At 35.8% G+C, this 11,546-nt stretch overlaps 1 long non-coding RNA gene across 1 annotated transcript; it reads left to right on the top strand.

The window, feature by feature from the left end:
- Positions 1–889: 889 nt before the first annotated feature.
- LOC130054666 (uncharacterized) lies at positions 890–2,607 on the top strand. Its single transcript, XR_008802988.1, has 2 exons — positions 890–1,027; positions 1,724–2,607. It is a non-coding gene; the product is annotated as an uncharacterized LOC130054666 (long non-coding RNA).
- The last annotated feature ends 8,939 nt before the right edge of the window (positions 2,608–11,546 follow it).

Below are 11,546 nucleotides of genomic sequence, written 5' to 3'. Positions count from 1 at the left end.
AGTTTACCAGGAATAAATGGAGGGGGAAGTCCTGCTATGGGGGGGGGGGGGGGGTCTGACTCTACAACTAGTGATAGAGTAGGTCTTCCCACGGGGAAGTCTGGCTCTAGAGGGAGACTTCCCCGGGGGTTCTCCTGCTCTAGAGTGAGCCTTCCCCCAGGGCCAGGCTTCTGGGGGGGAAGTCTCATTATGGGGGAAGGCTCACTCTACAACACACACCCCCCCCCCCATCTTCCAAAATTGAGGGGGCACGTGCCCCCGTCCCCTTGTCCTACGTACACCCCTGATAGGCACAAATTATCCAGTGAAAATGCTATAGTCTACCCAAAGTTATCGTTCGCATACTCACTAATACCTCTATCAACACTTACTCATTTTTCAAAATTCTTGAAAAACGATAATGATGCGTAAATGAAATAAGCTATTGACTTCAGTTGCAAAAAATGTATGTCAATTCATCAGTTTTAAGAAGATTTCACGCCTCTCTGTGACACAAGAAGTATTGAATTTAGACGCAGCTCTTTTTTATGTGTGTGTTTGATTACACAAGATCTATACATGTAAATAGATAGCATAACTACATTTGTAGATTCAGAGGGAGGTGTGGAGGTTTCATAGGTTGTACCTCTGCCTATCGTTACAAAATGTTGCTTAATGAGGTAAAAATAACACATTTTGAGAATGGAACTCCCCTTTTGAAAACTGAAATTTATGGTAGAACCCCATTTTGAAAATTCCCTGTATCCGTCCCTGAAATATGCGGGTTTCCCCCCCGTTGTAATTGGTCATAGAACCTACAGTGGGTTTTCCTCAAATTTAATGAACTAGTTCTTACTTTTATTTTATTAACCGTGAAATTTTTTTTTACATATGGAATAAAGACCGAGTATCGAAAGCAATGGTAACGAAATAAGTTGACACCGCGTCTCGTCAAAACATGTTGAATTCGAATTTACTCGGAATTACACGTTCAACGAGCATTTGCTGTGAAACCTGATTAAAGGAAAATTACTGTAGACACCTAATAGTAAGTATCAAATGATCTTTTTGTTACATGTACATGTAGATTTCATAGCGTGAATAATAACAACACAACACTGATATAGGGGATCAGAGTCAGTATATTATTGACTCTGAAAATACGATTTGAGAAATGATACTGTATAAATTTTACTGTATTTATCTTGATCAATAATTGTATATTCCTATACGTATTAATCATGTAAAGATACTGAGGTCTTTTAAACAACAATTTTTTTAAATGTTTGTGCAATACATTATTGACTGACAGAACGTAATTCATGAGCTGTGATCTAAAAATCTTCCAGGCATTAATATAGATTTGAATAGAATTACATCTAGATACATATTTGAAATAGGATATATCCTAAGGCACTGTAGTTTTAAATTGTTTGGATTATATTGCATTTACATGTAATGTATACATGCTTGTAAATGCCACAGAATGAGAAATAATCTAAATTGGCCTATTTTCATAATGTTCCCAAAATAGAAGTATCATGTAGATCTATACAGAAAGTAACATTTACAAATCATGTTTGTTGTTTGTTATTTGCCAGTTAAGTATCATAATGATAATACTAGTAGTTCATAATAAGTAATTATTCTGCTAAAATCAAATACCCTTTTTATTGTCAACAAATACATCACTGGTAGAAAGGTTATAAAGCTTTTATCTAGCACAAGTTTCCATATTCTACAGGTTTACATATGTCAGCAAGTCCTCAAAAGCAGCTTTAGGGGTTCCCAGGAGATTCTGATGCTCACTGTTAGACTTTCACTGTTGTCAAAATCCAACCTTATTTTCTCTTTTCTCAAAACTTCAGCTCTCAAAAACTTGTTTGATTAATTATGTCACTCCTGTTTTGTTGAACATGGTGTTGTCAGCAATAGGTTCAAGTTCTTCTATGTCTTGTTGTAGGTGATTTGTACAGAAGCGAGCCCCGGCAGGAATGATGGCCTCTTTTGAAATGAAGATTTCATGCCTTACTCCTACTGGGACTACAACTAACTTTGGACCTGGTCACTCGCAGATACAGCATGAAGTGTGCCCTCTTGATGTACATGGGGATGGGAGTGATACAGAAGGGGGACTAATTGGAAGAACTGCTGCTGCTGGTGGTGGTGCTGGACTGTCTTGAATCTGTTGCCTAACCGACTTGATATTCTTCTGTTTAATATGGGAGCAACACACACACTCTGGCATATATTGCACAGAAAATCATGATCAGATGGTGCCCTCCATATCAGAGTGGTGATCACTGACCTATATTTCTTTGAAATCCTGGATCTGTGTTTTGGTTTTACTCTCCATGGACAGTTGAAACAGAGAAAGAATTAGGGACCACTCTTTGGCATATCTGAAATATTTATGTCATATACATGTAATTAAAATATACAATTTGGGTTGGATGAAAATCTTATCTTCATGTTAAAACCCATTAGCCTAGGTTATTTTTCCTAAAATCTAATTATAAATCAATTAACTTGTTACATTAATGCTTGGTGAATCAATTAATAAATTGTATTAAAAAACTTGGAATTATTTTTTTTTCCACTAATAAACTGAAAATGTGTATCTTCAAATGTTTTGTTGATTAATGTCAGTGTGACATATAGAGGGGGTATGGGGTTTACAACAATGTATATTACATGGTTAATTTATTTCTATTATGTAGTCCATGTAAATTTCTGTGGAAACGAGGAAGTTATTTATATTCGGTCTTTCCTATCCCGGGGTAGGAAAGACCGAATATAAATAACCCCCTCGTTTCCAGGGAAATTAAGTCCATGAGAGCCTGAAATCTCCCAACCTGGGTCTGTTTAATGGACCCTTCCAAAGTCCTTTTTTAAGGAAAACGTAAACCATTTTCCTAATCCAAAAAGAAAACTGGTGCAAAAACCATGCACATCTCCATACATGAAATAATATAAATAATAGAAAAATTATCAGTAGTATTGTAATACATTTTCGGGGGGTGGGGGTTTGCCGTTTCACCTTTATAGATTGTTTTTTTTCCCTAACATTTAAAACATATCTTTTCAATATCAATTTTGTCTATAGCACAAAATAAAAATTCTAAAATCAATTAAAGCGTTTGATTTTCGTGTGTATATATAAAACAAAACGAAAGAAAAAAACTAGGATCCTCCACTAGTAAACTATGTTTTCCATTTAGAGTTATTGCCCTTCTATCGAAAAAAAGTAAACATAATTAAGAGAATACTCTACATTTCAACACAAGTTATGTCAAATATTATTTAACAAGATATATTTTGATATGTATTTAAATTGACCTACTTCATTAAAAACAAACTTTCTGTGTGTTTTTGTAGGTGTCTTTCCACGTATATACAAGGGACTTATGAATTTACGAACTTAAATAGTTGAAATCCAAAACAAAACAATAATTTTATCCCCGTTCGATGCATGAATATTGTGCGTTCAAATTCTTAACTACAAATGTAAAATAGATAGCGCTTACAGCCGTGTTTGACATTTCCGTAATATTCGGACATTTGTTAATGTAACACGTTGCTACAACTTTACAGTTGATTGACAGACTTAATATTTTATAAGAAACTTTGAACTGTAGCCTATATTAATTAAACGTAGATCTACATAATTTGTAAAAATTATGAGAACCAATGGACAAAGTCATACGATAGATCATACTGTCTGAATATATATCGCACATCTCCATGCGTAATACATGTGTACATGCTGGGCCTGTTTACTGGGGTATTCCTTGAGAGAATGTTCTATCGTTAAAATGATAATGTCCTACGGCACCGATTGTGGTGAGGGCCTGTCCCGAGACACAGTTAGATTATTCTAACAAGGGTATTCCGTATGGCCGAATAAGTTTGTACTGTACGTTTGATTCGAACATTCATTCTGTTTCGAACAATATCATTTTTAAAGTAACAAAAGGTAGGGAAATCGGTACTTTTAAAGCCATCGGAACGGACTTCGGAATCAAACATACACGATAGGTTAACCCCCCCCCCCACCCCCCCTTGTACCTTTTTACCATAGGCCATGACTCTCATATTTACTCGTTTAGATATTGATTTTTTATTTAAAAAAATATATAAGAACATAAAAACTCACCTCTTTGCTGTTTCTTTTTGAGTCGTATCAACTGTGTTAGGTGTATGTATTGACTTCCTTGGAATCTAACGTTTCCAGACGACACTTTTGTTATTTTTTTTTTTTTTTTTCGACATGGCCGCATTGCTTACGAGTTAATTTTTTTTATGGAAAGTGTTAATCTAACTTTGCATTTTAATTTTAGTTTACAAAATTGAGTCGTGAGTAATGCGGCCCATGTGAATTTATATACTGAAGTTAGCAAATTTATGCGATTTTCCCGGAAAACGTGAAACTGCGGTAGGTTTGGGCATTTACTTGAGTGCTTTAAACATCCGGTGTGAGGAAACGATTGCGCAATACAACTTGGCTCATGTTATGGATAAAAAATATAATCTTAGATTTATTCTATAAAGTGTTCTTTAATTTTTCCAAATTTGGTAGGCCAAAAATGGCATATTGTGGGTCATGTTCTTTGATAAGAGGAGCAGCAGGAACGATAACTCTGGGTAAATAATGACCTGAAAACCCGTATCAACTCCTTTAAAATAAATCAATCTGCTAAGAAAGGGAGGGGGTCATTTTTCTACGGGGGGTCATTATTTTTCAGGTATGACACGCAAAATAATGATCCTTTCTACAAAATTATCCATTTTTCTACGGCTAGGGGGTCATTTTTCGACGCCAAAAAATGACCCCCGGTCATTATTCTATGGGAGTCAAAATTTGCCTCTACACCGGCATGCTTTATGGAGCCTGTTGTTGTTGGTATATATTCATAAAATTCGTTATATGTTATGTATTTGCTCTTCATTTATTATCAACACGAATAATTTATAGAAATTAAAAAATATAGTTTTTCTAAAGGTAAAATAAGCTCTTGATTCATGAAAATTCTACAAAAGTCCTTAACACTCGTGTGGCAGGGATGGAGACCTGACCAGACTAATGAAAGCCGCATTGCCGTGAGTTTAGCTATTTCAATAATTATTATTTAAAGGCACTGGGATGATATATTATTTAAAATATTTAGCTAAAATGTTTGTAGGGATATTAGTCCACATCTAGACGTTATTGTGCAAGTATGAAAATTAACCGGGATTCGAATTGACCTGCTACCTAACATGGCTACGTCAACAACCGAAATCATTTGAAGCTGGGAGTTTTCGGGTCGTATGGGGCTTTAATGAATATTTGAAGGTACGTTTGGACGCAAGTATTGTAGGAAAATATGTAAAGAATTTTTTTTTATATTAAAGAGGGTGTTGCACCGAAGCGGGAATTTTCCCTAACCGTAGCTCCGTGCCAGCAATCGTGACGTAGAACTGACCTTCATTCATATTTATACTCATTGCGTATTTGCCATTTAAATACCTGAAGGATTCCCCAGTACTAGGGACAAGCCCAATACATTTTATTTGTCAAAGGGGTGGATCTGTAGCTCTCTGTTATGTCAAAATATTTTTTCAGAGAGCTACAGTTCTGCAGCTATTTTTCCCCTTACCCCTGATCACTTACATTATTGCAATAAGCATCATGTGTATGTACTTATAAATTAACAATTGTTGCCAATAAACTCCGAAACGCTTGCTTCAGAGTTACGGCTTACACCTTTAATATTGTTTCATATGTGAGGTGAAGTCCGTAAGCTATAATAGAATCTTACTTGATTAGTAAATATCGTAAAATTAATTAAAGACATACTAACTACCCGGAAATAGCAAAAATGAAAGTAGAGTGTCGAATCTAAGCCAGGCATTTTTTAATACGATGAAGTTAATCCGTTGTTTACCGATTCTTGATTTTGATCTTACAGCAGAAATAAGTTTTGATAATTGTTGAATAAAATGTTTCTTCAACCGCGAATTTAGTCTTGAATCAGTCTTATGGAAATTTCCAGAACGAAGAAAGACAACGTCACACTAATCGCACATTCTCGGGCCTTTCCGGCAAGCCGAGAAGATACGATTTAGTCCAGTCAAATTAAACTTTACCTAATTGCAACAGAATTTTTATTAATACAGACATGATGTATAAGTAAAAAGGAATATCTGATCAAAAATCCACCGACTTCTATCGAGCCGTTTCAGAGAATTCAAAATAATTATTTCGCGTAATATTTGTTCAAAACCGATGTCCTGAGTGATATTCCATGATTTTCCATTCCGACGTCATGCGTGTATGACGTAAACAATACATGAAATTATAACAATGTACGGAGATAATGCATAAAATGACGATTATCCTTTGAGTGTTCCTCTATATATTGCATTTCTAACAGGTAAGTAAACTTACTATCAATCAAATTTTCACAAATTGCCTTGATTACACCAAATATTCACTCAAAAATTCAATGTAATTGCAGATTTTATTCTCGTATTTACATCAGGCCAAATGCATTTACAATACAACTTAGAACGTTGTAATGTATTTTGTTGTCTCATATCTAAGACAAACAAATAAATAAAACGTTTATTTATGAATGCAAATACGTAACAATTGATGAAGCAATACAGTATTTATGTCCATGCCGTTCTGGTCAATTTTTCAAAGTATGGAACGCCGTTTATGTTAAAATGTTAGCATTTTAAAGGAATGTGTGGGTTTTTTTTATTTTCTCAATACCTAACGATATTTTTCAGCTACGGCATCAACTGGAGAATTGTGCATCATTTGCTGTGAAGCTGTGTCTCGTTCAGAATGACAAATTTTGACGGAAAGGGGAAGTCTGGGCTTGAATAATGCCAGTCAAGAGCGTCAAGGAACAGTATTTTCCAAACCTGGTGATGTAGTTCATCAACAATGTAGAAGGAATTTTACAGATAAAAGAAGAATTTTACAAGCTAAAAGAAAACAAACATATGAGACAGACGATGTGGATGGAGTGGAGCTACGATCCAAAAGCATTATTGACTTAAAAAATCACTGCATATTTTGTTGCAAGCCAGCCAAAGTTAATAAGCAGAAACGAGGAAATGACGTTTATCCTGTTCGAACTATGGACTTTCACAACAAAATATTACAAGTATGCATTGAACGAAATGATTCATGTGGAAATCAAGTCAAAGGTCGCATACATTCTGTGAATGATTTACATGCGTCAGATGCGATATATCATCAGAGAATCGATATTAAATTTAGGAACAATCGACATAAAAATCTACAGGAAAGCTTTGGAGTTGCACGAAGTGAAATTTGACGAGCTTCAAAGCCTTCGGCACATCGACAAGTATCATCACTTGGATGCCTTATCACGGATAATTAAACCACTAAAGTCTCCGTGGTCAGGATTTATGCAAATGTTGCACAAAGGTGATCATCCCGGAAAAACATCAATGGTGTTTTTTCCAATGATAGATTTGGAACCTGGAGATATGTCCTGTATATATTCAACATTAATGTTTGTCACAGGTGAAGCCGAAAAATACGCAAGAGTTCCAATTGTCACGTTTGACCAGCCACTGTACTGGAAATCTGTTATTATAATCAGAAATGAATCAAAAGATCATGTGCTACGAAACATCGTATTACGCCTCGGTGGGTTTCATTTACAGGTGAGTTTTCTGGGATCCAATGGTCATTTGATGGCAGGTTCGGGTCTAGAGGAAGTCCTTCAAACAGTATATGCTCCTAACGCAGTTAAACATATGCTCAATGGTAAAGTGGTATCACGAGCTCTGCGTGATCATTTTTTAGTGGAATCCGCCCTTAGCAGCATCGTGATCAAAAAAGCCTTTGGAATTGCTGAAGATCTACAAAGCAGTGACACTTGTAATTCAAACAAGGACCTCAAAGAAGTCCAAGAAATATATGAGGACCTTCTGAAGGGGAACATAACAATCATTGATGCTGTACTTAATGCAGTTTTTGATAGAATAGAAAGTGTACTCTCCAATTATAAGGATTTACTAACAGAATGCAGAACGGCAAATTTATGGTTCCAGTATCTTGAAATGATTGATCTTGTCCAGAAATTTATCAGAGCGGAAAGAACAGCTGACTGGCTGCTTCACTTACACACCGTTCAAAGAATGCTGCCATATTTTGCCGCTTCTGGACACAATTTGTATCTTAAATCCGCTTACATCAACCTTTCCGATATGCAGAAGCTTCAATCATCACATCCCTTGATATATGAATCTTTCTTGTCTGGGAAACATGTGATAAGAAGATCAGATCGTTTGTGGGCTGGTATCTGGACAGACCTGACAATTGAGCAAGTTCTCATAAGTCTAAAGACATCTGGTGGTCTCACAAGAGGGCGAGGTATAACAGAGTACTAACGAACTCTGTGGGTCTTATCTTCTCCCCAGTGTGCCGAATTCAGTCTTGCAATGCAGACCCTTACAGAGACATTGTACACATCTAGTGAGCAGCATAAAGACACGTCTCATTCGCGCATGAATAGAGATGAAATCGATACGACCAGAAGTTTAGCTTATCTGGAAGAGAGTGCACCTTTCCAAGAAGACCTCAAGGATCTTCGTGGTTTACACGATGGTGTAACAGCTGAATCAAATGTCAATGTTGACAAAAGTCTTGAGATTGGTAGGCAGGTTATTCAATCAATGGTCGGAAAAGATGCAATGAAACATGTTTTCAAAAGGAAGGATCGATCATGCAATCACCCTAACATCAAAACACTCAGTTAAAGTCGATGATGGAGATAATGTCAATGTGGATCCACAATTGATGTTTCAACGTCTCAGTGCTATTGCTAAAGATAGTTATCCGGACTTGAGTGAAGTTTTCAGATACGAACTGACAAGTATTCCACCAGCACTTTTTGATAGTTCAGGTCTTCTGAGAGAAGCTAGCAAAAGCCAACTTGCAGATGTTATTTGGTCAACAGGTGATTGCAGTAGCGATGGCGCATCTCTAAATAAATGTTCTACATTCGTACTTGATGGAGGATCTCTGCTACACAGGTTTAACTGGCCACAGAAATCAACTTTCGAACAAATACTGACGATCTACGTGCAATATGTCACCCACAAATTTACAAATGCCTGTGTTGTATTTGATGGCTACAACAACGCACAGTCTAGGAAGACTATATTCAATGAATCTACTGTATGCACCGCGAAAAGAGAGCACTTTCTGTCAAACAGAGAAAACAAGAAGAAATTTATTCAAATGCTGTCTACAAGACTCCGAGAAGCCGGTTGTGAAGTAATACAATCTGAAGCAGATGCAGACCGTACTTTGGTTTTCACAGCTCTTCAGAAAGTGAGAACTCAGTCCGTTGTTTTAGTTGGCGAGGATACTGATTTGCCCATACTATTACTTTATCATGTAGAGCCTGATATCGAAAAGGAGTTATTCTTTTATTCCGACAAACAAATGAAAAACCATCGGATTTGGAACATATATAACACAAGACAGATTCTTGGAAAAGACCTATGTCAGTGTCTCTTAGTGATGCACGCTTTGACGGGATGTGATGCTGTATGGAATCAGTAAACAGGTCACACTCAAGAAGATGAAGGCAAATTTATACTTTTATGTAACAGCCAGTAAGCCTTTCCGAGATAAATTTGCCTCTGTCACTAAATTGTAGCAAGTTGGAGAGGAGATGTTGGCGTCATTGTATGGGGCATTACGAGGAGAAGGTTTGGATATCTTGCGATTCAGAAAATTTGTTACCAAAATGTCAAAGGTAGAGAAACATATTGATGTACAGTCTCCCACCTACTTATGAATCTGCAAAGCAACATATATATAGAGCGTATCATCAAGTACAACAATGGATAGCAAACGACTTGGACGCGACAAAATGGGGATGGAAATTGAATGACACAGGTTATCTTCTACCGATTAAGACTAAGATGGCACCAGCACTGTCCGATCTTCTGAAAATAATTCGTTGCAATTGCCAAAGCAACTCTGACTCAAAGAGGTGCAGTTGCAGACGACACGGAACTAAATGTTCAATTTGTTGTGGAGAATGCCGTGGTACAAGTTGTACGAATGCTGAACCTTGCCATGATGACGATGACTAATTTATCATTCAATTGAATATTTTTTGTATACATGGATGATGAACTGAACACGTGAGATGATGGTGATCATCATTCATTAGCATTATACATGCTGCACAAATGTTTAAACAAGCCATAAGTTATTTCTGAAATAACTAAATATATTGATATTTGTATTGTGAATTAAACAAGAAATCTATTAGTGAAAATATACATGTACTTTGTATGGATTATGATAATAACGATGACGTGTCAGATGATGCTTAAACATAATGATTTGTGTGCTGAATTACAAAGCTTTCAAATGAATATTTCTCTTTTATCTTTATTGATGTCAACTTCGCTTTCAAAACAAAGTTAGTATTACACCAACCCCCTATATTCATGCAAGATTTACTTGAAAAGTACTCGGGAGAATTTTGGAATATAGATTATTAGTTATTGATATTTAAACAGGTAGATCATATATATATATATATATATATATATATATATATGATCTACCTGTTTAAATATCAATAACTGTATGTCACTTCTAGTACTTTATACGATATTTTATCTGCCTTTCATGTTTCGCGTCTTCCAAAATGTATGTAAATCGACAAACCTGAGAACGTATATATCCATGAATGCGATAAAATACCATTTAAGGTACCCATTTTCAAACTAGAATTACCCGAAAAGTGCTCGGTGGATTTCAGTGGATTTTGGAATATATATTGTCTAGGGTCTACCTGTTGGTGCTCTGTAATCAGAATTTCTGTTGCAATTAGTTCAAGGTTGACCCCCAATATCCACTATTTTGACTGGACTAATTGGTTTACAATATGATCAGCATAAACTTGTGTAGGTGTTCAGTTATACTTATAATAGTGTTTACTAGGCCCATATTTATCATTTTATGAAGACTTATAATTATTTTACTTATATATATCTCATTGAACGAAGTATAAAACCCCCTTCCGAGACAAACGATCTGACACAAAGATGAATTTTTAAATACGATATTCATCTTATATTTTCGATGTTCTTATTTTTTCCCGTGATTATAGAATTCAGTTACAACTTTTTTGTAATACTTTATTCACAGTTACTGATATGTACAAACATGGATAAAAACAAAAACAAAATTATTCTCGTTGAACATGTTTTGGGATGATACAGATCTTGAAAGTAAGTAATAAGTAAAAAACTATCCTATATGTCAGATATTGAATGGCCCGGGACTTTCCTTGGAAGATTACTCCTTATATCTTAAACATTTTACCGACATTAGGTTATACACTACCTGACAATGTCCTAGAAATCAGGCCACCAGATTTTCCGTTTGTCATTCACATAGTGTATTACGTTTTCGATTATTGCATTTGATTGATTGATTGTATCTTGCTTAATCATCATGGTGATCAAAAGATCCTAGAGCTTACGATTGGGTCTGTATCCTGTCTACG

Source organism: Ostrea edulis, chromosome 5 (genome assembly GCF_947568905.1).
Source record: "Ostrea edulis chromosome 5, xbOstEdul1.1, whole genome shotgun sequence".
Classification (NCBI taxonomy): Eukaryota; Metazoa; Mollusca; class Bivalvia; order Ostreida; family Ostreidae; genus Ostrea; species Ostrea edulis.
Note: the sequence above shows the minus strand (reverse complement) of the source record. Positions and strands in the feature narration are given on the sequence as shown.